The following is a 6830-nucleotide window of genomic DNA, read 5'->3' on the forward strand; positions in this document are numbered from 1 at the left end:
TCGAAACTGAACTTCCCAATCGATCCAGACTGAACTGGATCGATTGCTCTCCTTTGGATCGATCCAGTGATCGATCCAGCATGCTACTGTGCTCGGGTGATAATCTGGATCGATCGACTGATCGATCCAGGCTCACCAATCGATCTAGTGATCGACCCAGCGTGCTTCTATGCACGGGACTTTATTTGGATCGATCGGCTGATCGACCTGACATAAGTCAATCGATCCAATGATCGATCAAAAACCTTTCTGTTCGCGAGGATTAGCTTGGATCGATTGACCGATCGATCCAGAGGCCTTCTGTTCGCGACAGAATGTGATTGGATCAATCAGCTGATCGATCCAGAAGCCTTCTGTTCGCGGAATCAGCCCTCAATCGATCAATGGATCGATCGAGGACACCCGATCGATCCATGGATCGATCGGAGTTTCTGATTTCGCACTGAAACTCTGATTTCGCACTAAAACTCTGATTTCAGCACTAGTTCGTGTCAAAATCTCACACAACAATTATACAATGCATGGAAAATATTCTAATATCTACTAACTAGCATTCTAACATGACATAGTGCAAGGTTTATTAATTCATAGTATTTAAACCACTAGAAATGCATAAAAGTGTCTTAAGAAAAGAAACTAAGTTCTTAATTTGCTAAAATCCCTAAGGATCTTCATTCCAGGTTCCTGCCACACACACCATCTCTGCATTGACCACCAGCTTCCTCTAGTCCATCTTTCCTTTACCTTTATCTGCAGTATAAGGAAAAGAAGTATCTATAAGCTTTCGCTTAGTAAGAAATCATCTACCTCACAAAAACATGCATACGATGCATTTATGCTTTTAAAATATGCTATTTGAAATATGTACTGATTAAACTAAAACATGGCATGCTATCAAACAATACATGGAAATCAAAAGCTAAACATGGCATACTATCATCTAAAGCATGTGTAACCAAAAGCTGAGAATAGTGTTATCATACATAACCATAAAAATGAACTGAACTGAAGCATAAACTGAGCTAATTCTAGCAAATGCTAAAGCTATACTGATCTCGCCTAACTATTTTGTGAGAGTTCAAAACTACATACATAATAGATGAAAATACATAAACATGCTGCTGTTTGAGCCCGGCAACTGTACGTGCTATACGTGCGTCCCTAACTAGACCCGGGTTTGCAAGTCTCGAATTTAGCAGAGTTTACTAGGTTATCTAAACCTAGGGACCGACTATGGGAGCCCAGTCCAATGGATATCTGATCCTGTACAGTGCCACTGAAAAGTAAAATACTGAATATAACTAATTATTGCTTGCCTTGCTCTTTCTAGGTTATCTGAACCTAGAGCTAGGTTATCTGAACCTAGAGGCGACTATGGGAGCCCACCCATTGGACATCTAGTCCTGTAAAAGCTTAAGCAAAGCTAAATAATCTGTAAAAATGCTTCTATTGCATTTATCTAAGCTACTAAAATGCCTAAGTTGCATTTTACTGCGATAAACAATTTAATCGAACACTTGGTGTGCGCTAATTCACATCCCTTGTGTCGAAAGTCTATGTACTGCTAAACTAAAACATAAAATCCACACAGAAGCTACTTATACTGCAGGTGAGGGGTTTCTTACCTCGTACGCTAGTTTCCTTACGGTTCTAGTCGCTAGGTTTCCGGAGAAGACGATCCTTTCGATAGTCTTCTTGCGCCAACACGTTCCTCTCGCGGAGGGGAGCGTCCTTGTGTCGAAGCCGCTGCCGGAAGATGTCCTTGGGGCCCTAGACTTGGTGCGCCGAGAGAGAAAGGGGAGGGAGGAGGGGCGTCGGCGGTGAGGGTTGGAGAGGAGGAGAAGTTGCCGAACCAAACAAAATAAACCAAACCCCACTTAACTTTTCTATTTATATTAAGTGAAAATTTCGGCCCAACTCTAACTTAAATAAAATTGTCTCCCTTTCCTTTCAGCACGGCCCTGTTGGGTTCAACTGGTTACTAGAATTATCCGTAAACCATAGGTCTCGGGTTCAATTCCCGCCTAGGCCGTTTTCGTTTTCTATTTGTTTTTGCTACTTCCGCTACTCTAAAAATTCTATAAAAATATCCTAAAATTCCAGAAAAACATAGAATATTTCTAAAGAAATTTCAAGAATTTTCGGGCGTTACATCAGTACAGACAGCAACAATCAGGAGCAGAAGGAAACTACACTGATCGGTCAACGGAACCAATCAACATTAAATGCACTGTAAATGCGAATCTCGACGAACAAAGAAGGAGCCTGTTCGGTGGACCGAAAAATGGGATCGGTCGACGAACCCTTTATGATTAATTAATGCCAGAGATCGAGCCAGCATTAGACTCCAACCAGGAAGGAAGGGAGTTGGTTCAGTCGATCAAACAGAGGGATCGGTCGACCGAACCTCAAAGGCACTTATAAAAAGGGGCTCGAGGTCTGAGGCAAATACATAGTTTTCTAATCATCTCAAAGTTAATTTCTGCAAGCTGATGGTACTGCACGTCTTCTACATCTCTTCTAGCTACTACATCCGGAAGAACCGATCGAGCTTCAACCTTTACTTACTACTGTCGGTACATTTTATTTGTATTGCATTTTCATATAAGATAGTAGGGTTGTTACTATCTTATATCTTTTTATCTGTACAATCTGCTTCTTTCTGAGGATCTCAGAAAGAAGGATTATAGTGATTTGCCCATCGATGTGATCAAGGATCGTGGGCCTTCGAGTAGGAGTCAACCGAGGCTCCGAACAAAGTAAATAAACTTGTCTCTCTCTTTACTTTCCGCTGCATAACTCTATTTTCCAAAAAGAAAAAGTTTTTAAAGAGCATGATATTCACCCCCACCCTCTATCACACTTAATCGATCTATCAGCAGCATCTCATCATCATCAGTCCGCATCGTCACGACATTCTCCCATATCTCTGGTAATCCTCAACTGATCCAGCAGCAATCTTGGGTACCAACTCATGGTGGGAGATCCAATCGCGCCCAACCTCTTCGCCATCTACCCATTGTGTCCAGTAGGTCTGATCTCCGGCTTCCCCCTAAGTTCCTTCTATAAGGTACCATTCCCCATTTAGAATTGGGAATGACTTTGAGTTGACAACATCCAAGAACCGGATGAAAACTTGTTGAAGAACAATGATTGTCATCATCAGAATCGATCAAGCCGGTAGCTAATCCATTACGCATTGTGCTTCATAGATCAGGTAGTGTGTCAATCAATTAGTACAGTAGTTTTGATGAACTAGTGATCAAGCACCAATTGAATTGATCAGGCCAGTAGCTAATTGATTACACAGGTGTTAATCGATCAAGCCAACAGCTAATCAATTATGTAGGTGTTAAGCGATCATGCTAATCGATCAGAATATTAAGTTTAACAAACAATGATTGACACCAGTCAAATTGATCCTATCAGTGAGCCAATCGATCAGGCATATCCAAATCAATCAACAAATCAATCAACGGATTGATTAGGACCAAATGAATCGATCTGTCAATTGATCACCTCCTCCTCTGTCAATTTTGCGATAACACTTTTCCTTTCACCCACCACTGACAACACCATCAATGGAGGGTTGCCCTTGCTTCCTCCCTCCATGTGCGCCCCTTGGTCTCTATACCAGTAGGGGCTTCTTTGATCTTGAAATGTTGACCAAAGGAAGCTTCTTCACCCTCCCATTGTGTGTTCCTACAAGTTGAAGAAAGCTGGAATTTGAAGCCCGTTGGAGGAGAAGGTGTTGTTGTCGGCCACAATCTATTGGTGATGGGTTAAGCCCAAGGCCTAAGCCCAAGCTAGAGCCCTAGCCCATTCCATTTCCTTTTGGCTCTAAACTGATGAGGGTAACATTTGATGTTTCAATTTCAAATTTGAAATTCAAACTTCCATTTCAAATATGTTGCCTCTTCATTGATTTCAAATTTGAATGTTTGAATCTCCCTCCTAACCAGCTGCCCCCTTCCCAAGTGCCCCCAAGGGAAAACCCTCCATTGACTTCGCTAGCGCCACACTCAGTCCACTTGATTGTTGGAGCTCCTGCTTCTAGCTAAATACTCCAATTTATGGTTGTAAAATGGAGCAGAAAAAGGCCATCCATCTCCACCAAGTTAGAGCACCACAACTCACCCCTCTGCCACTCTTGCCCTGCCTCCCTGCCGACACACTTCACCAACCGACGAAGAGTTGTTAAAGATTTCTACATCCATCCACAACCTAAAACTGGAAATCTCCACGCCCATGCCCGGTCCTCTACCGACACACTTCATGGTCATGCCGGAGAGGTGTTGTATTTGATTTCTCCCTCTACTTCATGCAAGAGCCAACTGCTGAACAACCCTTGAACAACCTTGAATGAAGGTGTCGAAGACACTCCTTACACGCGGTTAACCTCTCGGAAGACCACTACCTTCTCCGATATTGTTGGTCGGCCATCTGAGACTAGCCCTCCCTTGCTTGCCGCCTCCCTAAGCCCCTCCAAGAACCATGTTGACTGCTCTTACCCAGTTGGTGGTGGGTGCCTTGCTTGACCGGAGAAACTCAACCACCGAAGTTTCCCCTCCTTGAGTGGTTGTCAGAGCTATGCTTCCATTGTTAGTTAGAGCCCTAGAGCCAATCATTTGATGATTGTTGTATGGACACATTGTATCATATTCTTGTACATAAATAAAGGTATTTTTGTTTTGGTTATTATACTTACTTGTATTGGTGCAAAATAACTAAGTGTAATAGCGTCCTTGAGTAGAGGGTTCTTACCTATATCAATCGGTTAGTTGAACCGATAGTGAGATGATATAGGGAACACTACTCTTAATCATTCCTAGTCGAGTATTGACATTCAGGGACAATGTTAATGCGACAAGACTAGCATGTAGGTCAACTCGATGACTTGATCTCACAAGTCATGGATATAGAGATATCAAGTTAACACATGGGTATGCATTGGAGAATGTATATTGAATGACTTGCCATGAGAAAGTATCATGGATCGTTATATGAGTGTCATATACTTTCTCATGTGGCTATTAGTATGACTACTAGTCCTTGGACCTGAAGTCACCATGGATCCCTGCATAAGGAGTTACGTACTTTGGCTTCGACAAACGTCACCCGTAATTGGGTGGACTATAAAGGCGATTACTGGGTATGTAACGAATTATGCAGAGGGATGTGAGTGATGTAGATGAGATTTATCCCTCCTATATGACGGGAGCGACATCGATATTCTTGATAGAGTGAGGACCATGAAGTGCATGGTCATGCCCAAATGAGTCAATATGAGATATTGAGCTCATTTGATTGAGTGAGTCTACTTGGAGTTCAAGATTTAGATTGATTAGAGGATGACACGGTCTATGCCTCACATTGATCAATCTAGATGTCTAGGATAGAAGGGCACTTGTCATATATTGTGAGGAGTCACAATTAGTAGTCACAAGGTGATATTGGATCCAACATTCTTATAACTTGGGTAGTAATGATGTGTTGCTAGATACCGCTCATTACTTATGCTTCTAAATGGGTTTAGGAGCATTACCAACATTATAAGAACCTATAGGGTCACACACAAAGGATAATTAGATGGAGATTAGGTTCATATGATGAACCAAGAGGATTAGATTCATATGATGAATCAAATTGGATTAAGAGTAATTCTAATTGAACTAATTGAGTTGGACTCAATTTGATTCATGTGTTTAATAAGTCTAATTTAGATTATAACTCATTGAATCAATTTAATTAAATGAATTAGATTCATTATATTAAATTGGCTTGAATCAAATGGTTGGATTTGATCAACCATGGGAGTTATAATATCAAGTTTGACTTGACTTGAGAGGAAGATGAAAAGTCAAGTTTGACTTGACTATATGCCACCTCATTTGTGAGTTACCATTAAGTGACCAATAATGGTGTTATACATCATCATGTTTAGTACATGTGTGTGTCACCTCATGGAGGTTACAAATCTCCTCTTTAATGGCCACATTAAATGAGAATGGAGGTTACAACTCCAATTGTGGCCGACCACATATGGTGATGAATGGAGTTGATTTTTTATTCAAGGCATTCATTCCTTCTTCTTCCTTGCTCTCTTCTTGCTCTCCCTCTCCTCCTCCTTGGCCGAACCATCTAAGGTGCTAGCACACCTTTGTTTGGTCTTCTCCAACTAGTTTGTTCATGTGGATACTTCTAGAGGATCGTACACTTGACGATCTCGAGATCCGGTGAACCATTGGACGAGCGGGTTTGCGAAGGGCATTGCATCGAGGGTAAATCTCTTAACATGTAGATCTAGTTTAGATCTAGCATAAGAAATTCGTACTCGTAATATTTTTCAAAAATTATTTTACTTCGCACGGATCCGGTGGCATGGGAATCGGGGTTTCCGTAACGCGAAAAAGCAGTTTTTACGGCCCGAAATTCCCAACAGTGGTATCAGAGCCACGTGCGAAGTCTTGTACGAGTTTAATTTATATTTTTAAGAAAAATATCAGTTCTGTAACTTTCTGTAATTTTATGGTTTTTATGGGTATTTTTCTCGTAGAAGCGAAGCACAAGTGTTTAGACACTTGAAGGCTTCGACTACCGAGAAGATTTTTCTGAAACGACAAGGTTTCGCCCCAAATCTTTTTGGGACAGCGGGCTAAGGCACTGTAGGATCACTAAGGAACACTCGCGATGGTTATATCGCGGGTAGGGGCGTTGCCCCTGACCCCGCAAGGGGCTTCGTTCCACTATTGCACCCGAAAACCCGCTAAACGGGACCGCCAGGAATTTTACTCATAAAAATTATAAAAATTGTAGCAAAAATTACAGAA

Source organism: Zingiber officinale, chromosome 2A (assembly GCF_018446385.1).
Source record: "Zingiber officinale cultivar Zhangliang chromosome 2A, Zo_v1.1, whole genome shotgun sequence".
Lineage (NCBI taxonomy): Eukaryota > Viridiplantae > Streptophyta > Magnoliopsida > Zingiberales > Zingiberaceae > Zingiber > Zingiber officinale.